Genomic DNA, 19,343 nt, shown 5'->3' with positions numbered 1-19,343 from the left:
TATATCTATCTACAGAGAGTAATGTTACGGCTTGTATCTAGATGACACTTCAAAGCCTCATATTTTGGGGGAGGTGGTTAGATCCTGGGTCTGTAATACTAGGTTATTGGCATGTGGTACTAAGTTAGTTCAATAGTTGGTTTAGGAGATTTCTGAGTGTGGCTGAATGGAATTACTGGACAGAAATCCCACTCATGGTTGGACCCAGCCGATTACGGACTAAAACAGGTACAAATTGTGACTCAATGAAACTTTCCTCCTCTAATTTTGGGTTTTAAATATTTTGCCTCAGCAATGAGAATAGTATTGTAGCTAAGACGCAGGGAGAGAATTGAGAGACGCGTCCTATCAAATTAGTCCCGATTCCTAAACTTAAGCTTAGTTATTTTCTGAAGGATCAAATACAGTCAGCTTTCACTTCCTTTGAAGAGTTTTTCATTGGCATCCTTTATGAAAATGGAGAGCTTGTTTTTTTTTTTTTTTTTGGTACCGGGGATTGAACTCAGGTCCTTGCACTTGCAAGGAAGGCCACCGAATCGCTGAGCTAAATGCCCGGCCCTAAACTGGAGAGTTCATTAATTTCTATTCTATTACTTTCATTATATTCCTAGAAGACACGGATTTATGATAGTACCCATACGTATATTTACATTCTTCATATTTCTCTACTCCCATAACTTGTAATAAGGAAGAGAACTTGGCTTTGTTCTCCACCATATTTGTTGGTATATATTGAAAACAGTATATTTTGAATGAATAAATGTTCAGGTCACATACAGTTGCTAAGATGGTGTGATAAGGCTGGTATTTTGAACAATATTTCAATACCAGTTCATAATTTGTATTGAAAGTAGAAAAATACAGTAGAAAAGGAAATGGACATTAACATAGTCACTCATGTGCTGTGAATATCATACTAATTTCATACCAAAAGAAATACTATAAAGAAAGTTAACAAGAGTGGGACATGAAATAGCGTATAAAAAATAAAAACAGAAATAAATTTCAATACATTTAATGATTTGAAACATAAACGTTTTATATGTCATATAAAAAGACTCATAATATTCAAAAGATCATTTAAAATATGTCTTATTGAATAGTTCATTATAGATTTGTGAATTTTATACTAATTGATGATATCTAAATTATACGATGAGATTTGTATTTATCCTTTTTTTATTTTGTACCAGAGATCAAACTCTCATCCTTGTGCTTGCCAGCAGGTGGTACAACCACTGAGCTAAATCCCCTGCCCTCTCATTTCTTTTCTTGAGATAGTAAAATTATATTTGCTGTGCAAGAGCATACATAGATTATTCAACATATAAACTATTAGCTATTATTGATTTAGTATATTTTTAATTCAAAGAGTTTTAATGATTAAGCATCTTCATGTAAATTGGATTCTTAGAAATAATTTAATTGATTAAATCATGTATTAAAACTTAATATATAAGCACTTATCCAATAAGTAAAATTACTAAAATAATGAAACCTTAGAATAATTTTGCCTCAATCTGTAGCATAAAATATTAAATAACAAAATTAATAGAAATAAAAGATTGAGGTTTCACTTTCTCTTCAATTACACTATTTGAGCATTAACATACTTATTATTTCTCTTTTCCAAGTTATATATGCAATGTCTCTTTATTCCATTTCTATAACTTGAGTTTCTGGAGAAGGGCATGGTTCATCTGCAGCTTTCTTTGAACCATATGACTATAAATTTTGAAAGACAGGGCTCATCCAAAATAAATTTCACAAATTCACTGATTGATTGCATTACAAATCATAATCTTTCACTTGAAATTTTATATATTATCCCCTCTTGAAAACAAAGCTCAGAATGAAATTTAGCTGCTTAGAAAAATCATAAAACCATGATTATACATTTCACATGTTTCTAAACTTATATGCTAAAGATGGCAGTGATTTAAGATGGAATTATAGCCAGAGATTGTTTACTCAATTTTCTTTTTAATAAGGATAAAATACATTTTCCTGCAAATTTTAAGATGTCTTCTCACATTAATCACACGTTCCATTTAACAAAAGAGAACTCAGTGAATGTGCAATGCTTTCTTTGACAGAAGAAATGCAAACAAACCTTCTGGACTTATTTTAAGAATTAATCTCCTATTATTTGTGTGTGTGTGTGTGTGTGTGTGTGTGTGTGTGTGAGTATACACACATACACACATATGTATACGTATATATTATTTTTGTTATATATATATGAGCTATAGAGCAATTAAACTACATAAGTTGTATAATTGGTCATTAATCTCTATAATGGTTTGTTTAAACTTGGCCACTCTTAAAAAAGAATTTATATTTTGCTAAGTATGCAGTAAGAAGCCTTTTTAGAGACATTTTAAAAGATAAGATTCTCTCTTTATCCATTGGAAGTCCCTGTTGCTAGAGCTACACTGTTCTATGTTCCAGGAAATAGAAATAAATTAATAAAAATTCCAAGGGAAAAATATAAAAAAAGTGTGAAGTTCACAAATTGAGTGGATATCTCAAAAGTGGTTACACTTTTTTGTGTTTATTTTAATTACTGCTATGTCCTTTGAGACTAACACACAAAGGCAGAAGTGTTTCATCTTATTGAAAGCCTGGAGGTCTCATAAATAATACATAAATATTTCCCAGTTAGTACCTGCATTCTAATCAGTCACCTTCTGACAAAAAATAATGTATTTATACATCTGTTATATGATCTAATTATTTGTAGCATACCAATGTGTAATGATCATATAAAATTATAGTAACTATAAGGCAGAAAATGAAAATTTAAAGAATAATATTTTTCTGTTTAGTGCAGGTATGGCACATCACTTTTAAATCCTGAGTTTAAATATAATTATTTTCTTTGCTTCTGTATCCATGTAAATTTTATAATGAGCAACTCATGTCAGAGATTAAGATTAAAATATTAATAGCAAGACAACAAGCTTCTTAATCGAAAGGTTGTATTAAAATGCAAAAATTTGCATGAGATTAAAAGTTAAATATTATGAGAAATACTATTTTATATACTTCTCAGAGAACATTTACCTTAAATGGACTATTAAACTCTTAATGTCAAAGCAAAACTTCAGTTTTTATAAGTGTAAATAAGGAACAGTGTACAAATGACAAAATGACCCTAACTTCAATATATCAGGAAGGAATATTGCTCATTCTCTAATTACCACTCAAAATAAATAACTTTTATAACTTGCTATGTCATAACACTTCCTGTTATCCATCAATCTCTGAATTGATTCAGAATGATTGTAGAACAATTAATATAGATGAGAATTATACGTGCTAGAGAAATATACATGGAAATAAAGCGTTAGAAATATCTGAATTTTGTGCTCTCATTTTCCTGGTACATCTGATATTATTCAGTTATTGTAAGGGTAATTGATTTATTAAATCATCATTAACTACTATGGTTTTATTTTACAAAGAAAAATATTTTCTTTTCTTGTTACTTTTAATGATCAAGTATATCCCATAGTTGTTAGGCTGATGTCAGTCGGTGAAGTTGCTTGATTTTACCAAGTAATGTATCATCTTTTTCAATCTACCACACACCAGCATATTTTTCTCAGAGAGTACATACCTTCCTGCAAAACTTATTTTCAACATTTCTAGAGTCAAATACTTGAACAATTATTGATTTTATTCTTTTTTCACAATTAAAAATGCGGTGAAACAATTTCATGTTTTCCTCAAATCTAATAGCAAGTCAAAATAAAGAAATGGAAATATTGGGACAAACTGATGACTTTTTCATAAACCATGTATCAAGTTCTCAGCTGTATGGAGGAATGCAACTCTGTTCCTGTTAGATTTTCTGTATTAGAAAGAGAAGCTAGAGCCTTATTCTAATATGACATCTATTGCATTTTTTAAACATTTATCTAAAACACTGGGTGTATATAAAGAGCTTGAAATTTATATGTGTTTGCTTGGATTTTCAGGTTTATTATGTGAATATTTCCTAACAGTAACACCAAACACACATTTTCAAATCCCCATTCTGTACATTAGCATAAAATTTATAGTTATATCATATATTTTAATTTTTAAGAAACATTATTTTATTTTAATAATTAGAATTTCAAAAAAAAATCACCATTTAATTTGTTACTTTTATATATAAATTCTTGATTTTATATATGAAATACTTACTTTATAATGTGCTTTCTAATAATGTGCTTTCAACTGTCTTCAGTAACTTCCCTCTTTAAAAATCAAATTATTTATTTCCATTTTTGATGATAAGGTAGTTATTTTATAAAACCAATAGTATTGCAAATAATGACCAATTATCTAATTTAAAAAACTAACCATTTGAAGCATATGGGAGTTCTTTTTTCCTCTCTTTATTGGTACTTTTTAAGTATACAGTACAGTTATGTTCATCATTGGGATCTTGTACCTTTACATGACAGGTCTTGGTTCTCATTTTTTCCTATAACCCTGCCCTCCCTTCACTGTCTCCACCCTTCCCTATTTACAAAACCTTTATTTCCATTTTTTTGTTTTCTCATATTTTTTCCTTATTTCCTTTCCACATAGAGGATTTTTGAGGAAGTCATAATTTAAGGAGACCAAAATTCCTTAGAGAATGAAAATACTTGGAATGTACATGTACTTTTTTGGCTCTGTGTGTCAATTAATTTTTTTTTTTTTTTTTTTTTTTTTTTTTTTTTTTTTTTTTTTTTTTTTTTTTTTTTTTTTTTTTTTTTTTGTATTTGGGATTGAACTCCGGTCCTTGCACTTGCAAATCTGGCTCCAAAAGCACTGAGTTACATTCCTAGCCCTGTGTGTCAATTCTTAAATTGCAAAATGTATTCAGATGGAGAAATTCCAATAGCAGAAAATAATCCAATTGAATTTTAAGCAATAGTACCAGGTGCAATAAAAGTATGGAGTTGTACTTTCAAAGATAGCAGATCTTGATTGGCCTACATCTCAGAGAATGAGAAGACATTGAAATCTGGGAGATACACTTTAAGTTTTTTCTCTTTCTTAAAGATGAAATCTAGCTATGAGATTAGATATAAAACATCTCTGGATAAGTCAGGTTTTTGCTTCTAGAAACAGCTATTAAATTCACATTACCCAATTCTTCTGGGGTAACACTATAAATTGTGAATTAAAATAAACATAAAGATTCTTAATGGCAGATAGAAGGCTGGATAATCAAGCACTTTAGGAATTAAAGAATAACTTAGTGGTAAATTTCCTAATCTTGTTTTTGTGTTTTAGTTTTTGTTTTTTAATTTCACATGTTCAGACTTAGAGCAGTAGAAATTCATGACACAGTCATTACAGCAAGGTGGACAAAAATGCCCTAGTTAATGCCTGCTTTTCTTAAGGCAGAGATTTTAATTTATCAAATCAGTAAAAATCCCACTGTCACTCATGCCAGGAAATGTGGATATGGAAGGCCAGATTTGCACAATTCCCACACTCACACAGGAGTAACCTGGTAACCAAAGAAAGTTGTGATTTTCATCCCCATCATAATGAAGGTTTTTTTTTTCCAGATATGTGATTCTAGATCAAATATATGTCCATGAAGAAATATAACATGACCCCTACATAGACACAGCATTAGTCACAAATGGATCACAGAGTCAAATGTGAAAGAAAAAAAACAAAAAAGTCTGAAAAATAATCACAGGATGATACCTTTATTAACTTTGTATAGAAATCACTATACTAAATAGGGCATTAAATTCACTAATCATAAAGTAAATATTTGACAAATCAATCTACATTAAAATCGATAATTTATATCTTCAAAAATGACAATTAAGCCAGGAGTGGTGGCACACGCCTGTAATCCCAGCACTCAGGAGGCTGAGGCAGGAGGATTGCTGTAAGTTCTAGACCAGCCTGGGCTACATAGTGAGTTCCAGGACTGAGCTTCAGGTCAGTCTCAACTATATAGTGAGACTCTGTCTCAAAAAAAAAAAAAAAAAAGCATTAACAGAATGATTTGGCAAACCACAGAATAGAGGAAACTCCAGAGTTGTTGAACAGCTTCAAGCTTAAACTTTCCTCTACCTGAACAGCAAAGTTCAGGTAAATCTGCTCAGTGTTTGTATCTTTGCTCAATAATTTAACTGAAAAAACTTTGCAGCTCATCTCGCTGTGGACACAAAGGAGTGACACTTCAGTCTACACACAACTTTTACCCTGACAACATATAGTGCTTTTATAATGTTGGGGACTCAGAACCAAATAGTTTTCCATTATTTCTTATGGGAAGAATATGTTCAGTTCTTGAATTTTTCCTTGTTCAAACACAGTTTTGGAATGGATTGCGTTTAACAATCAAGACATCACAGTAATTGCACTATATACATGGTAACATATTCTTACAAAATATATAAAGAAAAAACACAAATAGACAAGAGAACAAAAACAATGCATTAGAAAAATGGAGGAAGTCTATCTTCTTGAACAATATATGCAGTGTCATTAAATAAAACAAAAAGTACATAATTTCATTAGTAAACAAGAAAATAAATAAATAAAATGAATTGTGTTTAGCAGAAAATTTTAATAGTAGTCCTATGTTCTTTCTACCAATCCAGGAGTGTATATCATCATGAATTCAGAGATATTTAAGATAATGCACCGCATGTAAGATAAATACATACAAAACTATAAAAATCATTCACTGAATAAAAAATAAAGTGTTAACTGAAAAGTAGCTGCACTTTGTGTACCACTAAGGGACCTCTAAATTCTTCCCATGTAACACAAATGATAAACTTACTCCAACTTTAAGGGTTTCTTTTCTTTCTTTTTTTTTTTTTCATTGAGTTTATTGGAGTATACAGTACAGTTACATTAATCATTGGGACCATTTGAATACATGATAGGTCTTGTTTTTCATTTTCTCCCCATACGCCTGCCCTCCTTTCACCCTCTCCCCTCCCCATTTACAAAGACTTTGTTTCCATTTTTTTCCTATTCTCATATTTTTCTTTTTCTTTATTTCCTTTCTCTACCCTTTGCACTTCCCCTACACCTTTAGCCCTTTTCTTCCTATTTCACATTGACAGTTATGCAATTTGGATCTTATTTATACTTTTAGTTTTTCACACCAGAGAAAATGAGAAGTAAAAGCAGCAAATAAATGTTTAAAAAATGTTAAAAATCATGTAGATAAAAACAACACTGATGGCCGGGTATTGAGCTCAGCGGTTCGGTGCCCTGCCTCGCAAGCGCAAGGACCCAAGTGGATCCCCGGTACTAAAAAAAAACCAAAAACAAACAAACAACAACAATAACAAAAAACAAACAAACAAACAAAAAACACTGAGATACCACCTCACCCCACAAAGAACGGCTGCTATCAAGAAAGCAACCAATAACAAATGCTGGTGGGGCTGTGGGGAGAAAGGAACCCTACTCCAATGTTGGTGGGAGTGCAGACTGGTGCAACCGCTGTGGAAAACAATATGGAGATACCTCAAAGAACTAGGTTTAGAGGTTACATTTGATCCAGTGTCCCTCTGCTGGGTATCTTACTGAAAGAATTAAGAGAATCATACCACAGTGCTCTGTGAGATTCCTGATGTTCAACACTGTGACAACTAAGCACATAGTCAAAGTTGTGCTGGGTTTCTTGTCCTATTTTTGTCCTATTTTTGTATTCTGTCTCTTTGTGTGTCACATTGCCATCTGTCTCTTATATCCTTAAGTAAATGTCTTTCTTTATGAAGCTGATTATGTTTGTGCACATCATTGAACTTCTCCAACTAGTTCTACTGAGGTCAAGCAAGTGAGCAGAGTAGACCTTGAAAATAATCTCCAATCAAATCCTCCAAATTCCTCAAAATATCAGTGCTATTTTGTGATTTAAAGAATTGGCAACGTTTCTAAGTCTGTTTTACACCTGTCTTTTGGGTTCCCATCTTTTTCCATTTGTTCAGATTTTCTTTCTTCTTCTCCCAAGCAGAGATGAAATCAATAATTTAGTTGAAGGTAGCATAGTAGTATGTATGAGAGAGCATCCTTAGAGTTAAGAGAGAAGACCAAGGGAAAGGAGAGGCAAGGTAAATATATAACTCAGTTCACTGCTATGGGCAGTGGGCTCATGACCTGTGCAATCTCTTAAAAGTGTGCAAAGAACAGGAGAACATAACCTTCATCAGTCACGTAGCAACCATGCAGATCAACATGTCTTGGGGAAAAAATTCGGGGAAAAGGGGTTTGTTCAGACTACTCATCTAATTTTAGGCTGCAGTGAGAAAAGAGGTAAAGAAATGTAGACACTTTTTCACTTAGAGACCAAGCTGTTAGTTGCTTTGACCGGTGGGGGCTAAAAATACTGTTGGTGTTAGCCCTGCATACAAGAGCCAAGATTGAGAACACCGATCATGTTGATGTTCTCCTTGGATACATCTCATGGTCTCACTGAACCCCAGTGCCATTAATGCCCACAAGATTCATGCACAAATGGGCTACCTGTGCTCTCCCAGACCTATTAACCTCAAGGTTTGGCCCCTTTTTTCATCATTTCCCACCTGGAATAAGGACTTTATTTTCCCACATGAGCTCTGCTTAAGCCTGACCCTAATGTCAAGGAAGGGAGGCAAGCACAGCCCTAAATACAGATAGATATTTAATTTAAAAAAACTGCTGTATGAAAAAAATTCTCCTTAATTAGCAATAGAAAGAATTTTTGCTTATCTTGAATATTTGCAGATGGGTGTTAGCATTTTCTAGATATGCAGTGTTATGGCAAGTAGTTGTGCATTCCCATTTCTTTTTTACACAAGCCTTGATTGTAGCTTCTAATCCCTGGAAGGTGTGCACATTTACACTTTTATGCAACTTTACACTTATGATGAAATTCTTGATCCTAGTTTTCATAACCATTTTACTCATAGTTGTAGTAGACAAGGTTATCTTTTATTTTCTCTTCCCCTCTTAATTCTACTTCATTCCAACCGACCTCTACTTAAAGAACTAATAAATATTTCTTAGACTCATGCCAATGATCTATTCCTACCTACTTTCTGACAGACAAGATTCTAATGCAGCTGTCATGTTGATAATAGTAAGCTGCAAATTCTTTACCTGAAGCTCTGCTTCCAATGAGTATTCCTGGTAACAATTATGTTAATGTGTGTTCTTTAGATGCAGAGTACACACAAATGATTTTGTGTGGTTATTAAATTTTATATTATGAACACTACTGTCATAAATTAAAATATTTTAAGGAATTAGTAGTTAAGACATTTATTAGTAGTCAGGATATTTATATGTATAAAGGGATATATCCTTGTAATATACCTGATCAAGGCCTGTGACACAGTAATAAGATAGCAATTGCTGAAACCTGTTAGGATTTTCCTAGAAATTTGTCAGAATGTTCCCCTTGCTACATGGAAAACTTTATCACAATTATTTCCCCCATTCTTCACTTTTCAGAATTACAGTGTGAGAGACAAGTCACACTGCTCCACACTTTTGAACTATATTAGCATATAAAAAGAAACAATGGTTTTGTACAAGAGAATGTTTGTATAATGGGCAAAGATGTATGGCATTAGCTGGTTAACTCTTATCAAAAGGAGAATTGGCTTTGTTCATTACAGCTGCAGCTAAAGTGAAAAATTAAGAGTCATATCTCTGGCAACTGGAGAAGCCAGCTGTCACCAATTCAGTTACAACACTAAAATCAAGGGTGCTAAGGAGCAAAGGATACAAAACTTTGAGAAATTATTTTAGAGTATTCTGTGAAGGTTGGTAGTCTTGGACTAGTGCAGCCATCATTTAACTATCCATGCAATCAAAAATGGATTTTTATTCATGTTTTAAAGAGTTGTGCTTATATCTACATATTTTATCAAGTATTGAATTTATTCCTTTTTGATGGTACCAGGAATTGAACTCAGGACCTGGCACATGCCAGGTAGGCATGGCACCACTGAGATACATCCCTGCCCCTTGTATTTATTTTTAAGTCACATTATGGTAACAGGAAAATTTCAAAACAAACTTCAGACCTCAATTTAAAAAAAAAGTGCACTACTTTGAAAAGTAAGCAATATAAACTGACATGATATTTGTCTAATAATGGAAAATATACGTGAACATTTACATGTATATACTCATAAATATGTAGTCTCTTTTCAATGTTCTCTCTTTTTAATGTTTAAGATACAATAAAAATTTGATACGGAGGGCCAGTGATTCAGCTCAGCGGTGCTGCTGCCTGCCCCGCAAGCGCAAGGTCCCAGTTTGATCCCTGCTACCATAAAAAAATAAAAGAAAAAAAAGATAAAAAAGATAAAGAAAAAGAAAATGGTATGAAAAGAGCATCAGAATTTAGCTTAATGATTATTTTCTCCCACCAAAATAATTTTGTAAACTGTGAATTCATGCATAGTATATGAAGAAAATAACTTTCAAATTTTGTTGTTTAGGTCATTTCATCAAAAGTTGTTTTCAGTTCCTTATGTTGATATCTTGCTCATACTTATTTCTTGAAATAATGTTCATTTATTTTTCAAAAATACTTACAGCACAGAATGGTTACATGACAAAATTTATTAAGTGACAAAAGATGTTTGGGTTTATATGTTCATACAAATCACTAGAGTAATACAGAGAAGTTATAAATGCTTGAATTAGAGATGATAGTGAGATACTAATATCTAATGAAATAATCAGAGTAGGATCATCAGGCTCCACGTACCTTACTAAAGGATTACTTTTAGCATTGAAAAGGCTGAAAATCTATAGCATAAAATGAGAGAACACTAAAATGGAAAACCTGTTGTATAAAATACAAGGGATTATCAAGATATCGGTAAGTGATTAAGTTTTTAAAAAAGTATTACAGTAGAAGACACATTGCTATAATCTCCCTGAAAATATTCGATTTACCTCACACTTGGCCATTCGCTCTTGCCACCTTGTGAAGCAGTTCTGGAAATCCACTTTCATGAGTGCCTTCATGAGGAATGATCCAAAATAAAGTGAATACTGCTGCAAGTGCCATTCAAAAGATAGGCGGGCATTTAATAATCCAATAGATAGGCATTGACCTATTTACCACATCTGGCACCATGCAACTTTTGGCTCATTCCCATAGTCAAAATAACATGAGAGATTAACATTTTCGATGTACTCGGGATATCAAGACAGCCACAACAGTCAACTAAAGACACTCATGAAAAAGGACTCCCAGAGCTCCTTCAAAAAGTGGCATGAATGATGGATGGGTAAGTGTATTTGAAAACAAGGTAGAATAATGTAAGGAAGATTAATGATGATATCTCTTTACTGTAGTAATTTTGTATTCAAACCTTCAACATATGTTTCATAAAGCCTTATATAATGACTTGCATTAATATTTTCTGTTGTGCAAAAGCAATGACTATCTCTATAAGTACTAAAACTTCAATACATCTGTAAGTACCCATTATCTACTCTCGCAGTATTCTCTCTCCACCATAATGGTCTGGCCTCCAGCAATCACTGTTGCACATTTCAAAGCATTCACATATTTAAAATAATGTACATAATTTATTTTATTTAACATTATGTCTTCTGTTCATTAATCCTACTGCTATTGATAGCATATCATGTTATGACTATAATGATATTCCACTGTGTGTGTATGTGTGTGAAAAAAATATATATATAATATCACATGCGTTTTATCCATTTATCCACATGGACACATCTAGGTTGATTCCATGTCTGGAACATTGTGAGTAGTGGAGTAACAAATTTGCATGTTCTGGCATTCTTTTTATATTCTAAAATAGTTTCCTTTTCCTTTTGATACGTACACAGATGTGGCAGATCTGGATCATATGGTAGTTTTTTTGGTTTTTTGAAGAGCCTGTATAATAGTCTCCAGAGTGGCTCTACCAATTTGAATTCTGATGAACAGTTTTTCAGGGTTCCATTTCCTACACTTCCTCACCAGCATTTGTCAATTAATCTTTTATTGATAACCACTTTAATGTGGAGGGAGATACTTCATTGTGGTTTTGACTTGTATTTCCCTGATGACTGGAGAAGCAGAGAACTTTGCCAAAATTCATTGGCACTAGAATTTCCCCTTCTGAGAACTTTCTATTAATTCCTTTGCCAGCGTTATGTTGTATTTTTTTCTTATAGAATGTTTTAAATTCCTCATATGTTTCAGATATTAATCCTTTTTAAGATGAATAGTTAGCAGATTTTTTCTGAATTCTATAGGTTTTCACTTTAAATATTAAGAAAATTAATGAAAATTCCCAGATTGGCTTAAGATCCATTAGTCTATAAAATGATAATAATAAAATCACTAGAGTAATATAAGCCTTTTTCTCACAAGAGACTTGAACAATCACTACAATTTTAGAATCTTTCTGAAAATAGTAAATATATTCATAAGTACCTAATTTCTTAATATTTGGTTTTCTTAATAATGAATACTACTATGAACATATCTGTGGTAAATTCTCCAATAACCCCCACAGAAATTTTCTCAAAAAGATTAGATTTGTATATACAGTAAAATTGTTTATGCAATATATTGCTGAAATTAATATCCAAACATTAATCACACGAAACAAAAAGTAATTAGGTTATTTGTTGTACTGGCTATAGGACAATTGTGATGATTACTGTTTAAATTTATTTTAAAGATTTTGTTATTAAAATTAAAAGAGAGAAATATGACTAAAATAAAGCACCAAATACCACACACATGTATATAAGTTCTTATTTCTAAAAAACGCAGACAAAGAGATTCTTTTTGCCCTAATCAGAAGTGATATCATTTTGAAACTTTATCAAAATCTCAAATATTAATGAACATGCTCAGTGATGAAAAGTCCTTAATAATATTGATTGATAGACCCTTTTAAGGGCAAAAAAGCCATATTTTATCCGAGGCTAAGACACTGATAAATTTATCACGAGGAAACCTTTCTGATATTCAGCCCATACAACAGTAAAATGTTGCCTGTTGTGAGAATTTACAACCATAATATGAGATTCACAGCCCATCGGTTATTTATTGTGGAAGCTTCCTGAATACTGGCAAAGTTAGAAACAGTGAATTAAATCTCAAAAATGTAGTTGGGCCTCCCTTAAAGTAAAACTAAAATAAAAATAGCAAATAGATATAGGAAATATAATTTAATGTTATACTTTCATAACTAATGGCTTTACAGATTAAATTGCTTAGGTAATAATATGAATTAAAATATATAGAGATATTTTAACAAATTTCTAGCAAGAACTTATTTTTGTTTATTAAATTCAGGTATAATTCGGTATTGAAAAGTTTACTTTACCTTGTCAGATCCTGCTTGAAAAAGATCCTAGCAAAATTAATTTATCTGTAATTTCTATAAATATTTTGAGCCTCAACAAAATATTAGGAAAAATTTTAAGTGATTTTAGCTGAAATTGCATGCAAATAAATGATAATAGTGGTAATATTTAAATGTAGAAATAGTCAAAATAATGTTTTTTAAAAACAAATTTAAACACAAAATGAAATGAATGTCATTAATATTAAACATAAAATAAACTATTTTGATCTAGCTACACAGAGACAAATTCTTGGTGTTAATAATCTTATTTTTTCTTTTCCCTTATTCCTTTCCCCTACCCTTCCCACTTCCCCTACACATTTAGCCCTTTTCTTCCTATTTCACATATTCAATTATGCCATTAGGATCTTATGTACAATTATAGTTTTTCACACCAGAGAAACTATTTGGTATATGAGAAAGTGAAAAAAATGAAAATAAAGTATTTGTGAATAGGAAAGGGAGGAGGGTGTAAAGGTAGGGCAGGGGTAAAGGGAAAAATTGAGAACCAAGGCCTGTCATATAAAGGTACAAGATCCCAATGGTGAATGTAACTGTACTGTATAACTAAATTGTACCAATAACTCAATGAGAAAAAAAAATCATAAAAAGTATGCTAGAATGGGTAAATGAAGTCTCTATACTTAAATGAGAAAATCAATGTAATTGAACCACAAGTTCTGACATACTTTAGACATGCCAGCACAGTTTAATTAATCATTTTATAATGCATGAATAAATAATAAATCCTCACTGTGAAATTTTAAATGGCACAAAATTTGAAAAAAGGAAATATATTATTAGCCACCATATTTCCCATGTGAAAAATTCTTCCCAGTATATTTATTGTCATAGATAATGGTCTGGAAGTAATTAGGAATAGGGAAATATATAAAATTTGTTTACAATATATTCAGAGCTTTGAGAACAAAGAAAATAATTATATTACTCAAAGAATAATACAGGTATTAGCACATTGAGAAGTCAGTGAGAAAAAATATTTTAAATAACAAAAATTTGATCTATTAAATGGAGACAAAGAAATAAGAAAAAGAAGGAAATTATGTAGATAATAGGAAATGTGGGCCGGGATTTAGCTCAGTGGTTCTGCCACCTGCCTCACTAAGAGCAAAGACCAGAGTTTGATACCTGGTGCCAAAACAAAACCAAAAAAAGGTAATAGGAAATGATTAACCATTACTACTTTGACTAGTTACAAGGAATAATGATTGCATAGATTCAGTCAATGAAGACAATCATATTATTACATGAAAAGTTGTTTCAACAATAATTTAGAAGTAAACTATTTAGGAACATTAAATATGAAAGGATCATGATGTATTAAAAACATTTGTTTAAAAATAGAGTTGTTACAAATTTTAATCCATCAGAAAAATAATATGGGATGACATAGGAAAGTATCACAATAGTGTAAAGAGAGTGGATATCTTTTATGAAGTAAATATTTATAATATAATAAACATGTTACATAAACATGTAAATTAAGGTTCAAAATATTGAAGTCAAAATAATTTTATGAGAAAAAGATTAGTCAACGATTATAAGTGAACAATTTATTGTTTTATCTCAAGTGGAGAGCAGAGTCGTCTCATTATTCCTCTTTGTTGGAGTTTCGTGTTTATGTATCATTCCAATCCCTTTTGCCTAATTAAATTATCACACTAATGCTTATTCTCTTTTCTCCTCTATCATCAGGAGTTTTATGTCTTCTGGATAAATTCTAAAAAAACAAAATAAAATTTTTACTCGTATTTTTAAAGTAACTTTATCATCACAATAATTCTTTTTTCTATATTCAACAATAATCCTTGTCTATACACATTGTCTTCATTTCTTCATTCCTCGCATTTTCTGAAGTCCCTTTTGTCATTGCATCCTCTCTAATAATCAAGAGAATTCCTCAATTCATGTAGTCACTAAATTTTGTGCTGCCAAATGTAGAGGCAAAATTTCAGTCCTGATTTAGTACTCCAATTAAGAAATCAATATATTCCTTTTAATGTACTGCACTATCCTTGCTTGTAAATTAACACAGTTTTCTCTTTTCCTTCCTTCCTCACAGTCTGCTTCTGTTCAACATTCTGTCTGCTTTCTACCCTGCCTTCTAAACCTAGGTTGCAATCTTCCTAACCTTTAATTTTGTTGGAGATTTAAGCAAGCTTCAAGACTAGAGATTTTCATTTATTCCTATTACATTGTATTCATTTCTAGATAAAAACTTTTCTTCAAGACCTTCTTTAATTTTTGATTCTCTGTATGATGTCCATAGATCTGAAGTAAACCAAAATGTTTCAAATTGAACACTGTAAAATCTCATTATTAACTTGCTAAAACAAAATAGGTTATTCTTTTGTAACACTTTTTATGGATGGAATATGTCATTGACTTTTCAATTTTCTCACAATTAATACTGAATCTATCAAAAAATTCTGTTGATTTTACCTTCATGATATAGTTAGAATTATATCAATCAAACCTCTGCACTTGAAAACTGCAACATGAAAAGTGAAAAATATATTTAAAATTAAGATTTTGATATTTTAGAATAAAATGAATGATATAGTAGTATAAACTATTCAAAATAAATACATTGGGGAAAAATAGAAATAACAGTAATAAGGTTTGGTTGACACTTCAAAAGGCTTTTAAGTGAAGTTGCTGAGAAAAGAAACTTGAATGACTAATTTTACGTATTAATGTGGGTAATGATTTTCAATGAGATTAATATTTAAATCAGTGCAATCTAAGTACACAGATTAACTTCCACTGTACTTCTAGACCTTATCCAATCAATATTTAAATCAGTGAAATCTGAGTACCCATATTAACTTACACCATATGCCTGGACTTTATCCAAACATTTGAAACTCTTAACAAAACAACAACAACAACAAAAAGTCAACAAAATCCTAGACGTTTCTGAGCAAGGAGTCATCCTATCCATACTAGTGCTTCATACTTCATTTGCACTGTCAAGTCACTTGGATCTATGCCTGTTAGTTGTTTACTGTCAAACTGGAACTGGGCCATAAGCCACCCTGGGTATTGAAGTCACTGTTAAGACCCATGAATTTTGAGCTATTTTCTTGTAAGAAATCTCTATATGGATGTAGACTTTATTGATACTCATTGTCTGGAGAATTCTAATTCATACAGATTTCAGTATTGAGAGAGTCAAAAGAAATAGAATCTTAAAGATGAATATTCTGAGTTGATTTTGGAAATTTCTTGGCCTGAATTTATGATCTGATTATAGCAGCTTTATTTATGGTAGCAAATATCCTGCCTGACCTAGAACGATATGATCAATATCACCATTGTGGGTTATCTGAAATGAAAAGACATTCCTCAGATAAAGAAGTAGAAATAGGAACTAAACATGAAAAACTATTCAACATCACTGCTCATTCAAAAGATGCAAATGAAAACAGTGCTGAGCTTCCACCTCACCCCAGAAAGAATGGCTCATGAGATTAACCAATAGCAAATGCTGGTGGAGTTGTGGCGGTAAAGGAACCCTTCTCCACTGTGGGTGAGAGTGCAGACTGGTGCAACCACTGTGGACATTAGTATGGAGATACCTCAAAAAACTAGGATTAGAGGTTCCATTTGACCCACCTGGGTATCTTAAAATAATCACATCACAGTGAAATATGAAGAATAAGTTGTCTTACCTGGATTCTTCTTGGCTTTGAATGTACTCAGTGGAAGAGCATTTATCTAGCATGTACAAGGCTTTGGATCTCATTCCTGAAACTACATAAAACAACAATTAAATGAATATTTGCCCTTTTTCATTAAAAAAATAGAGATAGAGATGCAATGTCCAATACAGTATTTTAGATTTTGGAGGCAATATATTCCTCACCGGAGTGTGTTATCCTTGCCACTTGTAGGATGACTTGAAAACTACTGACTTTGAATGAGACCGAGCACAATAGAAGGCTCTGAACAATGTCCAGGTTGTCTTATTAGCTATTCTGCCAATTGAACCAGGTTACTTAACAGACCCAACACTGCTTTATTTGTTAGTGGCAGATAAGGATACAGACAAAATCCCTTTCATATAGCCATAGGTCAGTCACGAACAAGTCCATTTGACTTTTGGAGCAAAGTTTTGTTCTCTTCCGAATATAACTATGTTCTGAGAACTAGTATTTCAACTCTTACTGGCCTTTGGTTTAGAGTGAATATTTAAGCATGGACCACCAAGTTACTAAGAATCTGAACTGTCAATCATGAACTAGGTGTTACCTGACTCACTAAGCCATGAAATTGGGCATGCACCAATACTCCATCACCAAATAAATATTTTAATAATAGAGTGGCTACAGGACATACTCTGTGGAATCCAGTCAGACTTGGTTTATGGATACCAGTTATTGACCAATGGACTCAAGATCAAATTGGCCATAGTCACCTGGAGAGAACTTGTTCACGGACTGAGCATCTTAGTATTCACAGCTAACCTGGCTGCACTGCTGCTGAGTATGTAATGTACCCACACAACAACCCAAGGCTGATTATGCACTACATCACCTTCTGTGGTGATCAGTTAGCTACTATTTTCAGGTTGACTAAATAGGGTCTCTTCCATCATGGAAGGGGCGATGCTTTCTTCCTACTGAGATAAAAACTTACTATGCATATGAATCTTTCTATTCCTGTACGCAATGCTTCTACTGAAACTCCCATTTAAGGACCTACAGAATATCTTGTCCATTTGCATATATTTTCTCAATATAGCATTGGTTTTTATAACTTCTCAGTAAATTAAGTATGATAATTTTCCAGTAGGTATGGAATTCCCTGGCCTTACTTTGCTCTCCACCATCCTATTCCAGATGACAATACTGAAATGGATTGAGGGAAGATTATACAGGAGGTTTTTGATGCTCTGAATTAGAATCTAGTAGAAGTTCCTTCTTCATAATCAGGCTTCATGGATCATGGAAACAAAATATAGAAATGGGACTGATTGCATTCAGTATTATTTCTATTGATCTCTTAAGAAAAAAAAATTTTTTTTCATCTTGTTTCATGATCTTATTTCCCATGGCATAGAGATTATTTCTAAAAGAACTAAAACTTCACTAGCAAGGATAATACTTATTCCATTGGAGTGGAGTCCCATTACTACATCCAGAAAGTGTGTACTCCTTAAGCCTCTGAATCAAAATGTAGAGAATAGAATTACTTCCCTGGCTGTGATAATTGGTCTGACTATGAAATTTTTAAAAATACAGATGACCTCTAGGGCATTGCCTTATATTGCCATGACCTGAAATTAAAGCAAGCAGAAAATACAACTTCTCAATTCAGTCAGGAAGAGTAATGTTAAGACCCTTAACATGTACAGGAATGAAATTTTAGATTATCCCAAAAGTGTTATCCTTTACCAAGTTAAGAATAATAGGCAGCCACAATGTATGCTGAAGGCAAAAACAACACAGAATAGGTTTAAATGAAGGTAGTTATGAATGGTAGCTGTGACCATGTGATTAGCTACATAAATGAAGATTATAATTTATTGAATATCCCCTCCCCCCTCTCTGTACATTTGTTTAGCAAATGTTTTTTTCTTCCCTCTGTTACCCCTTTCATGTTACACAGAACATTCAGTCAGCATCCAGCATCGTGCTTTATACAATCTGGGTAGGTTTTATCCAATCAATTGAAATCCTGAATAAAACCAAAACACCAACCTACTGGAGCAAGAAAAATTATCCTGAAGACTTCTCACACTTAATCTGCACCAAAGCACTTCCTAGAGTCTCTGCCTAATGGTATGTACTGCAGATTTTGACATATTAACCTTCATAATAGCTGAAATAATTCCATGCTGTAAATGTCTTACTTTATGCAAATTGTGATGAATCTCTTTATTTTTGTCTCTGCTTGCTAATTTACTTAGTAATATAACTAATTTAAATATACTCTCTCTCTCTCTCTCTCTCTATATAT

This window comes from Fukomys damarensis, unplaced genomic scaffold (assembly GCF_012274545.1).
Source record: "Fukomys damarensis isolate Sample0158 unplaced genomic scaffold, DMR_v1.0_HiC HiC_scaffold_38, whole genome shotgun sequence".
In the NCBI taxonomy this organism is placed as follows: Eukaryota; Metazoa; Chordata; class Mammalia; order Rodentia; family Bathyergidae; genus Fukomys; species Fukomys damarensis.
This window is presented reverse-complemented; position numbering follows the sequence as displayed.